A 14342-nucleotide genomic window follows, 5' to 3' on the forward strand; every position below is an offset into this window, starting at 1 on the left:
TCTTTTCTTACATCTCAGATTGAATTCATAAGTGTTTAAAATGATTTGATAGATATCTAGCTAAATTTGAGGTACCTATTCTTCCTCCGTCTTGCCTCCCTCCTCCACAGCCATGGCATTTCAACATAGGTCCTTCTGAGAAGCAGTACTGACCCAAAAGAATGTACTTCTAACTGTGGATTTAAAAACAGTTAAGGGAGGGGATATTTGGTGGCAAGAATGCCTTCAAGTACCCCTCATGTGATGCCATTCCTCTGTTTTACTCCAGAAAACAGCCCAGTGTTTTCCCCCAGGAGAAGGGGATGGAGAGTCAGTTAACCACATATCAGCTGTATGACCTTGGATTGGTTGCTTAACCTGAGAGTCATTTTTCCTATCTGTTAAATAATGACAGTAGTAAATGTTATCCTTTTCCCAAAAGTGGCTATCAAGGGCAAATGAAGACAGACCTGGGTTGAGCTCTCCATTGTCTACTTATGGAGTGTCCTTTTGGGGCCCTGTCCAGGCCCTCCTGGGTGGATACTTTCTATCATTTCCATGCTCTTTTCCTGGTTTTGGTCTGCTTCTGCTGCTAACAGCCTGCACCTATGACTCTTCTTTAGTGGATTGCCACTTTGCTAAGTGCTGGTGATGCACTTAACCAACCTTTGGAAGCCCTTAACCAATGACTGGAATGTCAGCCCAGCTCCCTTGCTCTAGTTGGTGTGACTCTGAGACAAAACCAACCCTATAGTGCTCCCTTCTTGGATCAGGACTTGGTCTTAAATCCCATCCTTGCTTGTCTCCTTCCTCTTCTGTTAAAGATTTTACTTATTTTTAACCAACTCTCCCCTCTCCTGTTACTCCCACTCTACTACTGGTGTCTCTTGGAAACTCCTCCTTTATAAATTACTTGCACATAATGTTCATCTCAAGATGAGGGAAAATCATCTAGGACAATTAAGTAATGTCCAACCTTAGATAAAGTGACTTATTAAAGGAACCTTATTTTCTTCATCTGGAAAAGGAAGATGGAAACATCTACCTCACATATGTTATTGAATCATAGTAATTATTCAGTAAATGGTAAGTTATTTCTAAGCACATTGTGAGAACTTCTGCAAGTAACAAGTGTGAGGGTAACTTTTTATTTTACGTTATATGAAAGTAGCTTTGACTGATCAGTTCAAACTGGGGTTGAGGTCCAACTCTCTAATCAGCTGAATATTTCTTTACTTTACAATTCCAAGATCCATCTCTTCTTGTTCATTATATGGTTCTACCACCTGCCCTTGCCCTGCCCCTTGGGTTGTGCCTCTGGGCTCTCTGGGAGGTCCCTTGAGGAAGGGCCTCTTTGAACCATTTGTGGAAATAGCCTTTGCTTCAGTGAGCAGGGCTCTCCCTTTTCTCATTCCCAGATTAAGTGACTGCTGCAGCTTTGTAAGTGAGCATTGACCAGGCACATTTACTGCTGTAGATGAACTGTGGCAGGCCAGCTGGGGATTGCCGGGCAGCGAAGGCTCCCACGTGCACAAAGCACTCAGACCCTTTGGCTCCAATTTGCTTCTGGCTCGTGGGGAAATTGTAACGAGAATGTGAGTGACTGGTTGAACACAGAGGGAGTTCCAGGCGGAAGGGCTGGAGAAAGCTTTGTCTGATCAAACAGTACACATTGCCACTCTGTTCAAGGCAGGAAGGTTAGACAATTTGCCCTGTTCACTCAGCTCTGCACCTTGGCTGCCAAACACCCATGCTTGCTTGGGGCTATGACAAGCCCTCTCTGTAGCTCTGTGTAAGAAGTGACAGCTGCCTGAGAAACATCAGGGGAAAGAGCTGAGAATTTCTCTCAAGGAAGTAAGCAGGGTTTGAAAGCTGTGCACTTGGTATGATTAAAAAAGAAAGAAAATAATAGAGCACATTAAGGCAGAAAGGAGTCTAAGATCATGTAATCTGATTACACACTTTACAGATGAAGAAACTGGTGCCCATAGAGGAAAAGGTTTGTCCCAAAGTCACACAGATAGTTAGTGTCAGAAAAAGGTTTAGAACCCAAATCTAGACAAATGGGCAAATAATTTTTCTATCAAACCCTTCTATTTGAATACCTCTTTTGCTTTACTTCTCCTGCTAGGCAGTTATTTGTTTAAGTTATACTTTACCGTTAAGTATATACAATTTAAGTCACCACTATGTACCAGCAGCACAGAGAAAATCATCTATAATTTTTAGAATAATCTTATGAGCAGACATTGTTACCCTTGATGATACTGTGAGAGGTAACATAACTTGCCCAGGGTCACACAACTAGTAGCTCAACCTCTTCTCTCTGTTAGAGAATCCCTCACACTTGCCAAGATATGGTACTACCTCTTAGGATTGCTTCCAGGGGTCTACCAGAATTATGGATAAAAATTTGGGAGAAAGGACAGGAACTAGATGGGGCTAGAGAGAAGGGTAACATGAAGCAGTTGATAAAGTGTTGGCTGTGGGTAGGTTTTGGATTCCCTCTTAGCCAGAACAAATGTCAATGGGATTCTTAAGGATGATGGCATGAATATATGATCCTTTGTTTCAGGTTTAAAGTAGATTCATAAAACTAAAAAAAAAAAATCTTGCCTATAGCTCCTGCAGGAGAAGAGACAGGTTGAGTGGTACATGGGAAAACATTTAACACATTGGCTTGTATTCCTACAGATCATGAGGCCATAGGAGTTTTGAGCTTGGGAATGAGAAAAGGAAACCAATTTAATCTCTTCTAACAAAAAAGCTTGTCCCATTCAAAGGAAGATTGGCAAATCTTACATTCAGAATGTAATTTTATTTCCAGAATGTATTAAGTATGACAGCAGACAAAATGCTTTTCTCCATGTGATCACTATTCAAAGCCCTTATGCATAAACAGTGACTGCATCTCATGCAGTCCCCTGATGAGATTAAAACAGGCATTGTACAGAATGAAATAGCTGCAATTCTTGGAAAACATGGATCCTTGATATACCAAATTGCCCTGAGGATGAGGAAGAAAATGAATACAAGTAGTCGTAATAAAGATGAAAGTGGTTTCAACACATTTTTGATAGTTACAATAAAAAGTTTTTTATTTACATTAGGTTATATTTTTCATTTTGAAATATTAGAACTAAAACCTTAAAAAGAAGAAAAAACACCCATAATGCTTGCACATTATATCACTTTTAAAGTTTTGGTTTGTGTGTTTCCAATTTTACATTCTTGTCCTCTTATATAATTGTAACCTTATGTACAATTTTATTCCCTGGTTTTTCCAATGCTTAATTTCCTAGGTTATTATATAGTTTCCAAAAAGGTGTCATTAATGGTTCCCTATAATTATGGAGTGGATAAAGCATAATTTATAACCCTTCCTTACCATAGAACATTTAAGTTGTTAGTATGAATGGTATTAAATTTCATTAAAACTTTAGCATCTCTTGCATTGGCGTATCTCTTTTAATCAGATAATATAATTAATTACATTAATAAATATCTTGATTTTTTTTTAGATTTTATTTATTTATTTGACAGAGAGAGAGACAGCCAGCAAAAGAGGGAACACAGGCAGGGGGAGTGGGAGAGGAAGAAGCAGGCTCCCAACGAATGAGCCTGATGTGGGGCTTGATCCCAGAACGCCAGGATCACGCCCTGAGCCGAAGGCAGACGCTTAACGACTGAGCCACCCAGGCACCCCTAAATAGCTTGATTTTTAAACCATCCTTGCATTCCTGATATAGATTCTACTTTTTTATGATGTATTCTGAATTCCATTTGCCACAGTTTTATTTATAATTTTTATATCCATACTCATAAATATGATCAATTTAAGCAGACACACCAAGGCAGCCTGTTTTCCTTGAAATCTCATGGTTCCTTTGTTGGACAGGTCTGATTTTGGATCACACACTTTGTAATTTTATAAACTTCAACAAATTACTTAGCTTTTTAAAAATCTGTTATTTTTTTATTATGTTCAGTTAGCCAGCATATAGTACATCATTAGTTTTTGATGTAATGTTCAGTGATTCATTAGTTGCATATAACACCCAGTGCTCATCACAACACATATCCTTCCTAATACCCACCCATACACCCCATCCTCCCACCCCCTCCCCTCTGAAACCCTCAGTTTGTTTCCCGGAGTCCATAGTCCCTCATGGTTTGTCTCCCTCTCTGATTTCTCCCTCTTCAGTTTTCCCTCCCTTCTCTACGGTCCTTATGTTCCACATTGAAGTGAAACCATTTGATAATTGTCTTTCTCTGCTTGATTTATTTCACTTAGCATAATCTCCTCCAGTTCCATCCATGTTGATGAAAATGGTAGGTATTCATCTTTTCTGATGCCTGAGTACTATTCCATTGTTTATATGGACCACATCTTCCTTATCCATTCATCTATTGTAGGGGGCATCTCAGCTCCTTCCACAGTTTGGCTATTGTGGACATTGCTGCTATGAACATTGGGGTGAAGATGCCCCTTCTTTTCACTACATCTGTATCTTTGAGGGGTAAAAAAAAAGCTCTTATCCATATATTTATATATTTTTTAATAAATACCAAAGAAAATGGAAAAATATTCAATGAGTCTTCAAACATCACACAGTGATGTGCAGGAGAAAACCTAAGGCAGTGAGATAAGGGCATTTTCATGTGCCTGCCCTGTTAGGTCTCAGAGCTACGAAAGTTGGCATTGAACAAAGAAAGTAGGTGGAAAAGTTGGAGAGAAAGAGGACTGGGGAACAGAAAATTGGTGTGGTTGTTTAAAATAATTGTGGGTTTTTTTTAAATCTTTTATTTAAATTCAATTTAGTTTACATACATTGTATTATTAGTTAAAAAGGTAAATTTAGTGGCTCATCAGTTGCATATGACACCTGGTGCTCATTACATCACGTGTCCTCCTTGATGCCCATCACCCAATTACCCCATCCACCGCCACCTCCCAAAATCACTGTTTTTTTAAACAAAGATCAAGTAGATTAGTCTAATCTCATCAGGAGTCATTATTCAGAGATATAAAATTTGCCAAATAATAACTATGTATTCATTGTTTAGTCTTAAAATACTCAATGTATGCAACAAATAAGTAAAATAAGCATTATTTAATCAGTTTTACACTAAAATGCAGTGTTTTAACCTTTAAACATTATATTACAGAAAAAAGCAGTAATGACCGAAGCTCTAATATGTTACAATGAAAGCTAACCCATTAATAAACACAGTAAATTAAAAATAAACAACTTAAATTGTCTCAAAAAATATATTATTTGGGTATTATATGTAAGTGAAGAGTCACTAAATTCAACTCCTCAAACCAATATTACACAATATATATATTAACTAGCTAATATTTAAATAAAACTTGAAGCAAAACGATAAATAATAAATAAATAAATAATAAATATTTTGTAGAATTCTACCAAAAAATCTGTTATTGTATTTTTATTCAGTTGTGTATTTTAAAAAAGCACTCAAGGCATATGATACTTACCAGTGATTACTCAACTCTGAAAGGTAATTTGAATGTTACAGCACTGGATAGGTTAAAGTTATTGCAAATTCAGATAGATCCACACCATATTTAAGAATGTGACATTTTTCTTTATTACCCTATGTTTTAAATAACCTACCTTTCAAAATTGGCAGAATGAGTCATGTGGATTACTGCAAATGTGTGAGAAGGTATAGGCCCGCTATTACAGGTAAGTACAATCTGGTGGATCCTAAAGCCTGATCTTCTATTTGCTGGTTTAATAGGAAGGATTACAAGGCCTGCTCACCTGGACAAAACCCACACACACGGGTGATTCTCATGTACATCTCAGGCAAACACAGTTTAGTGCAGTTGTAGTGGAAAGACGTTTTGGTCACAGTGGGTTTCCTATTATTTGTTGATCTCAGGAAAATTCCCTAAGCTTTTTGGATCTCAGTTTTATCATCTCTAGTAAAGGTTTAATACTTCTTTTTTTTTTTTAAAGATTTTATTTATTTATTCGACAGAGATAGAGACAGCCAGCGAGAGAGGGAACACAAGCAGGGGGAGTGGGAGAGGAAGAAGCAGGCTCATAGTGGAGGAGCCTGATGTGGGGCTCGATCCCAGAACTCCGGGATCACGCCCTGAGCCGAAGGCAGACGCTTAACCGCTGTGCCACCCAGGAGCCCCAGGTTTAATACTTCTATTACAGGATTACAAAGCCTTTCTTGGAGTTAGTGCTCAATAAATGACAGCCATTATTATTATGTTAGTCCCTTGACAGTAAGGCACTTCCCCTTACATGTTAATGTTTCTGTGGTTGAGATGCTTCTCACAAGTAAGATAAACAATGGTCAGCTGCCGGGCAGAAGAGTTTATTACTGGGTTGTTACATTGCCTTAGATGTATGAACTTTTCCGTACATGTGGTTATTTAATCACATGATTGTTAACTCAGTTGAATTATTTGTATCAATATCATAACTTGGGGGTTACATTTTAGCTTAAATTTGGATCTCTGTTGATTTAAATGCCTTCAAAAATACCACATTGTAATGCAGCATTAAGATGAAAAAAATTTATTGTTTCCACAAGAATGACTGACACATGCCAGGCAATGCAATGAAAAGAAACAGAAACTGCCAAATTTCTCAGAAGAGATCATAAAAATGCTAAAGTGGGAAGCTGGGGTAACCAATTTATGTGTCTGAACTACTGTCATTTAGGTGCCAAACAGCTTCTCTCTCAAAAGCAGTTGGCTGACTTTCAAGAGAGGCTGGCTAACTTTCAGGACATTCCTTCAGTGAAGAAAAAGGATAAAGCTCCAAGGGCATGCCAATGAAATGCCAATGTTCTTCTGTATGCCTGAAAATAGCACTGTTAATCCTAAAAGTATGAAAAGGCCACTATCATGAGCATAGTTTATGCAAATCCAAAACTTAAGCCTAAACTCGGTTAGGACACTGAAGAAAAAAAATGAATAAATATAGATTATTGTTAAATCTATAAAGGTGAATATTTATGTGGTTCTTTCCTTTCACTCCAAAGCTGTAATAAAATGGTGTGACTTACAGTGGATAACATATTAGAACTCAGTATGGTGTGACAGTGTGTGATACTGTGATTTATAAAAATATATATATTTGATCTTCCTCTCCTTTCTGGCACAGATCTCCCCAAAATCCTGAAATTTCTTGAGTGATGAGAATGCTAACGGTGATTTTGTTATGTTGATTAGGTGACTTTCAAAATGGAAGTATGGGGGTGGTCACCAGAGGAAACGATCTTGTGCTTAAAGGTTTGGAACTTCTCCTATTCTCCTCACCTCAAGGGAGGGGAGAAGATCTAAAGGTTGAATCAGTCACCACTGGCCAATGATTTAATGAGTCATGCCCTTGGTGAGAAGCCTCCATACCCCCAAAGAACAGTATTTGGAGGACTTCTGGGTTGGTGAACACACGGAGATTTAGGGGGAGCAGTCCACATGAAATTTCCATGCCCTTTCCCCATACCTTGCCCTGTTCCTGAGTTACATCCTTTTATAATAAACAGGTGACCTAGTGTATAAACAGGTTTTCTGAGTTCTGTGAGCTGCTCTAGCAAGTTAATTGAATCCAAGGAGGGGATTGTGGGAACCACCTAGGCTTGCAAGTGGCATCCTGAGTTGCTGGAACCTCCATTTGTAGCTGGTTGGTCAGAAGTACAGGTAACAACCTGGGTTTGTGACTGGCATTTGATGTGGGGAAGAGGCAGCTCCTGGGGGACTGAGCTCCAACCTGTGGAATCTGATGCTGTCTCCAGGTAGATAGTGTCAGAATTGAGTTGAATTAGAGGACACCCAGCTGGTATCCTGACCATTGCTTGTTTCTGTGGGGACCCTCCCTCTCCACCCAACACACACTGGAATTGGTGATCAGAACATCTATTTCCAGGGCAAGTAACTGATAACCTTAGCATCTGTACGTGGACCTCTGTAGCAGGCCAGGCTAATTCTGCTGTGTAGCAATTTGCTATTTTGTGCTTTCTTATAAATCTGGGTTTTGTCCACATAGGAAGGCTTGGTATTTTTTTGCTGCTTTAAAGAGATAACAGAAGTAGGGGGTTATTCATGCTGGCAAGCACTACAAATTCAAGTGAGCTTTTTTGTCTTTTTGAGTTTTCTTAGAGTTGCAGAGATGTAAGTAATGTTAACATAAAGCTTAAATAGTAATAAATATTCACATTGTTTGATGCCTTCCCTCTTCTGAAACGCTAGTCACACATTCAGTCCCTAGTGTAATCCTATTTAGAAACCACAGACAATTTAAAGAGCTCTGGCTGTCAGTTTTAGCTTCAAAAATCCCTGAGGAGCGTTTTCTACCTAAACTTTAAGAAGAGTCTGAGGAATGTGGCGTAAACAGCCACTCCTTATTGTATTCTATGGCACTTATGGTCATGGAAACATAAGGCATTAAAAGTAAGAGTGGTTTTGTTTGCCTGCCTGTTTTAATTTTCTGATCTGATCAATGCTCCAACCAGAGAGGGACTGGATAAAGATGTTGGGTTTACTGCATTGAAGGATGTCTTCTTAATGACCTCTATTGGAATCCTTTAATTTGGGACCCTAAATAAAGACTGTATTTGCTAAGAAGTTACCATTCTGAAATGCATTGTCCTCAATATATTTGTTGCTTAAATAAGCATAATTGTGTCTTTATTGTCCTCCAAAACTAGAAAAAAATATAAAGGAGCACCTAATGTGTTTTTTTCTCACTCTTCACTATGATTTTAGGCGGACCCTTAGGACTGAGTTAGTTTTCTTTTTTTTTTTTTCCTAATATACCACCTCTGCCTGCATTATGTTGGTTCTACACTTCCAACTTATGTGTATTAGTCATGCATTTGCCCGTACCAGACAACTGTGCTCTGCTTACATCTTGGGTAGTGATACCAGTAGTAGAGGATGTTTTGTCTCACTGACAGTCATGGCAGTGTGGGGCCAAAAAGAGTATCAAAGTTGTAGTCAGGCCAATATTTTAATCTCCCCTTCTGTCACGTATTCCATATGGGGTACTGGAGAAAAACCTCAACTTCGAAAGCCTTGGTTTCCTTATCTGTGAAATGGCATTAATAGCACCTACTTTATGAATTTGCTGTGACTTTGATTTATTTAAAAGCACATTGCCTGGCACATAGTACATGGCACAATTAAATGCTAACTTCCCATCCATTACGTCATTCCTTTCTTCTCAGCCAATGATAGAGCAAAGTTCATTCTCTAGAGCAAGAGTGCTCAAAGTGCAGTCCCCCAGACCAGCAGCTTAAGCATCAGTTGGGGGTTGTTAGAAATGCAGATTCTTGGACCCCATCACAGACTTCTGAATCAGAAATTCTGCAGGAGGTACCAAGAAATCTGTGGACTCCTCCAGGTGATTCTGGTACATAGTACAGTTTGAGAACTACTTCCCTAAAGTATAGGCTTCCTGTTTAAGCTAGAGTCCAGCAATTTTGTTGACATTGTTCTTGTTACCCCTGAACAAATCTGACCATCACACAAGTGACAAGAGTCCAGTTCTCTAGTCTAATGTCCAGTAATGTCCTCTGTTCTTGCTCTTATCCTGGAGAAAGATGGGATTGAGAGGACAAGGAACAATAATGGTGGTTTATTCTAAGATGGATAATCAGCACTGAGTGAAAATTCTTTTTGTTCTATTTCTTCAGTCTGGACCACACTGCCTTTCTTGACATTGTCAATCTTTAAAATTTCTGCCCATATAATGCATGTGAGATTGCATATATTTCTGGGTTTAATTTATGTTTTACTGACTCTGATGCTTATTGCTTGTTCAATTGCTGGTCAGTTGTTTGCAGTTTTATGAAATGCTGGTTATATCTGTTAGTCATTTTTCTTTAAGAGGGTTTAGCTTTTTCATTTTTTTTTCACTTTTATCGGGATGTAATTGAAATATAACATTGTGTAAGTTTAAGGTATACAATATGTTAATTTGAAGCATTTAAATATTGCAACAGGATTACCACCATAACATGAGCTAACATCTGCATCAGATCACGTAATTGCCATTTCCTTTTTGTGGGGAGAACATTGAAGACCTATTCTCTGAGCAACTTTCAAGTATATATTACAGTATAAAAAAATTTATCTATTTTTTCGAGCAGAGGGGGAGGGGGGAAGGAATTTCAAACAGACTGAACGCTGGATGCAGAGCCTGATATGGAGCTTGATCTGAGCTGAAACCAAGAGTCAGATGCTTAACCGAGCCACCCAGTCACCCCTCAAATATATAATACAGTATTATTGACTATAGTCACTATCCTGTATATTAGATCCCCAGAACTTTTTCATCTCACAACTAAAAGTTTATTTCTTTTGACCACTATCTCCCCATTTCTCTCACCACCCTAGCTCCTGATAACCACCATTCTACTCTCAGTTTCTATCAGTTTGGCTTTTTTAGATTCGATGTATAAGTCATAACATATACTCTTTGTCTTTCTCTGACTTACCTCACTAAGCGTAATGCCCTCAGGGTCCATCCTTATTGTCACAAATTGCAGAATTTCCTTCTTTCTAATGTCCGAATAATATTCCATTGCATATATGTATATATATACATATATGCCAGACACATATCTGGTTTCAATGAATTGTCTTTCTGTGTATTCTTGTAACTCATTGAGTTTTCTTAAAGCTGCTTTTTTGAATTCTTTATTAGGTAAATTGTAGGTTTCCTTGTCTTTGGGTTTTGATATTGGAAGAGTATTGTGGTCCTTTGATGGTGGTATGCTTTCTGGATTTTTCTTGTTCCTTTGAGTTTCATGTTGCTGTCTTCACATCTGAAGTAGCAGTCAACTTGTCCATTTTACTGACTTCTGGGAAGAAATATCGTCCATCTGCCCTGCCAGAGATATTGAGGCTTTCTCAGGCCTCCTGTGGATTCACCTGCTCCAGGCTTCTTGCTCCCTCTTGTGGCAGAATTTTTAAAGCTTTAAGTCTCTGGATCCTGAAACAAGCTAGGTGGAGCCTGCCAGCCCCTCTTGTTTTCCCAAAGGTGGCAGTACAGCTCAAGTGTGTGTTCTCTCCCTGGCCCACAGGTTTCTGCCCGCTTTCCTGTGTGCTCACTTGCCATCACCCTTGCTGGCACACCTACAGGAGGGTGCACAGATAGACAGCCACAGAGTGGGGGTGTGTGGTTGAGGCACTGGAGGTGCTGGGAGTGTCTGTGGGTCAGCAAGAGGATCTGTAGGTGGGACTCTGCCAGCAGCTCGTGTGTGGTGGGCTTCTTGATGGACCCCACCATACAGTTAGTCCCTTTAATGCTCTCTGAGATCCCTGTGTACTTTTCCAGGTTCCTCTAGCTTTCCAGTCTTGAAGCTCTTGATATAGTACTGGATGGGGCAAGAGAAAAATGAGCCTCTTTGGTGACACCTGCACAGTGGGTTGGGGGGGGGGGAGCCAGGTGCTCACTCACCTGCTCTCCCTTTCTCCCAGGGAGGGGTGGGGAATCTCTCTGGGCCCTAAGCTGTGCTGACCCGGGGGAGGGGTGATATGGGTAAAGTCAAAGGGTTCTCTTACTCTGGTGTATTAGAACTTGCACTTTCTTTTTTTTTTAAATTTCAAGTGCCGAATCTTCTTTGGAAACCTGGACTTCCACAAAGGTTTTTCTCGTGTGTGTTGGTGATTGTCTCAGTCAGTGTCCCTTAGAAATTGCTGGACCTGGGTGGTGGAGAGGTGCTAGAGCTGGTTCATAGGTCACTTTGATGAGGGAACAGAAGGCAAGCTGAGGACAAAGCAGAATCTGACACCCCAAACCTCCCCCCCCACCCCCATCTGGGGTATATGTGACATTCCTCAGGCACTCCTGGGTGCCCTAAAGCTAAGAGAAGGAAAAACAAATAGTGAATTTATGGAAATCACAATCCAGCAGAACCTGAGTCTCTCTCAGTTTACAACTGTTTTAGCAATCCACAAAACAAAGCATTTCTATCAATAATGGAACTTCCAGAAGGAAATGTAGATATAATTAAATGTCCTTATAACCTGCAGCCCATTGACAGATACTTGAAGCAGGCAGAGTATAATGTTCCTCCAGGAAGTTCCCAACTATCTTCATGTTCCATGCTAGAGGGAAAAACAACCTTAACTTGACAATGGTAAAGCCTCTGGTATCCTGTGAGTCTTTTTTAACATACGGAAATCCCTTCGAAACCTCCATTTTCCTTACCTTCCCCCAACCCCATAGTATATAATCAGCCACCCCTCACTACCCGGGTTAGTGCAGCTGCTTTTCCTGCCCATGCATCCTGTCCTGGGCCTTAATCAACCACCATTTTGCACCAAAGAGGTCTCAAGAATTCTTTCTTGGTAGTTGGCTCCGGACTCCACCCCTCTGAACCTTACCTATATTCCAAAACCCCATTAACTTCGGGGTCAACAGCCCTCCTGAGGTCTCCTTACCTGTTACTGATGTGGGAAACAACGGGAGAAGAAAAATTATGAAGTTTCCTTACCACCTACAGCCCATTGACAAGTCCTGGAAACCTTGCTTCTAAAATTCCTTAGAGACTTATGCTATCCCTAACCCCCTCCCAATTAAGAGTATATAATGGACCACTCCTCAGACCGACGGGCAGCTCTTTCTGCCCATGGGTCCTGTCCCTGTGCTTTAATAAACCACCATTTTGCACCAAAGACATCTCAAGAATTCTTTCTTGGTCGTAGTCTCCAGACTCCACCCCACCTTACCTCACCAATATCCCACAACCTCATCAGAACCTAAGGCACAGGTGGACGGGACTGCTCCCAGATCCATTGGCATTTGGTGTTAAATTCCATACCTCCCACAAAGGTACTTTTGTTTGTAGATGGATGGGGAACATTTAGGGAGGCAAAATGAGGGAGACTTCATGCAGCCCTGATGCTGATGTCATTTCCTGCTTAGCTTTTTTTAAAAAAATGATTCATAGGAATTCTTTATATTAATTTCCACCAAATGAGTTGTTGATGTTTAATCATTTTTTCACTGCTAAAAATTATGGTTTTATATGGTTCAACTTAGTATATTCTGGATAAAGAATTCTGTTTTGTTTTATAAATATTTCTTCCAGTTTATGGTTTATCTTTTCATTTTCTTCATGGCTCCGTTTGATACAAAGATGTTTTAAATTATAATGTAATCAAATTTATTAATATTATTCTATAAGATATTGTAGTTTCTGTGTCTCAAGGAATTCTTTCCTGTACTATCCCCACTGATCTGTAATGTTAACTTTATTATATATGTTCCCACATAGTGTACTTGGATAATTATTCTTAGTTTTTGTTCTTCCAAATATAGTTTAGAATTGGCTTGTCAAATTAGATGAAAAGCCTGTTGAGGTTTGATTAGAATTTGGCATTTTAATTTTGGAGAAAATTGACTTTACAATATCGAATCTAATTAAAAGTTTAGCTAAGTTCTGTTTTTCTAGAATTAGTAGATCTTTATTCTGGTAATTGGTCTGAAGATTCTTTTGGGTTTTCTAAGTAGATAATCATATTGACTACAAAGTATGATAGTTTCTTTTCTTTCATTTCAATGCAATGCTCACAAATCTTTTTTTTTTCTCCTCGTGTCCTTATTTTAGATAGTAGCTCAAGTGCAACGTTAAAGAGAAACAGCAATAATGGGCATCATTGTTATGTCCTTGATTTTGAAGGAAGATTCATGATGTAACATTATACCTTTGAGTATGTTTGCTGCAGTTGTCTTTGTTTGTTTTTTGTTTTTGTAAATATCCTTTTTTTCTTCATTTCTTAATTTGCTGGGAGTTTTCTTCATTTCTTAATTTGCTGGGAGTTTTAATCAAAAAGGAATATTGAGTTTAATTAAAACTGTGTTCTGTATATATTTAGATGAGCATATTTTTTTTCCTCCTAGAGTATTGGTGAATTACAATAAGAGATTTTTGCATTCCTAGAACAAAGGAAACTTAGTCATGCTGTTATTTTTAGACCACTTTGTAAATTGATGCATTAGGCTTGCTAATATTCTGGTTTTTTGGTTCCTTTTCCATGCTAATATTCTCTTTTTTTAAAAAACTGAGGTATAATTGACATATGATATTAGTTTCAGGTGTACAACACAATGATTCAACATTTGTATATATTACAAAATGGTCACCACAATAAGTGTAGTTAACATCTATTACCAAACAGTTACAAAATATTTTTTTTCTGTGATGAGAACTTTTAAGATTCACTCTTTAAGCAACTTTCAAATATGCAATACAGTATTATTAACCATAGTCACAATGTTGTACATTATATACCCAGAACTCATTTATTTTATAACTGGAAGCTTGTAGTTTTTGAATCCCTTCACTCATTTTGCCCACCACTA

The sequence above is a fragment of the Ursus maritimus genome, unplaced genomic scaffold, assembly GCF_017311325.1.
Source record: "Ursus maritimus isolate PB19 unplaced genomic scaffold, ASM1731132v1 scaffold_16, whole genome shotgun sequence".
Classification (NCBI taxonomy): Eukaryota; Metazoa; Chordata; class Mammalia; order Carnivora; family Ursidae; genus Ursus; species Ursus maritimus.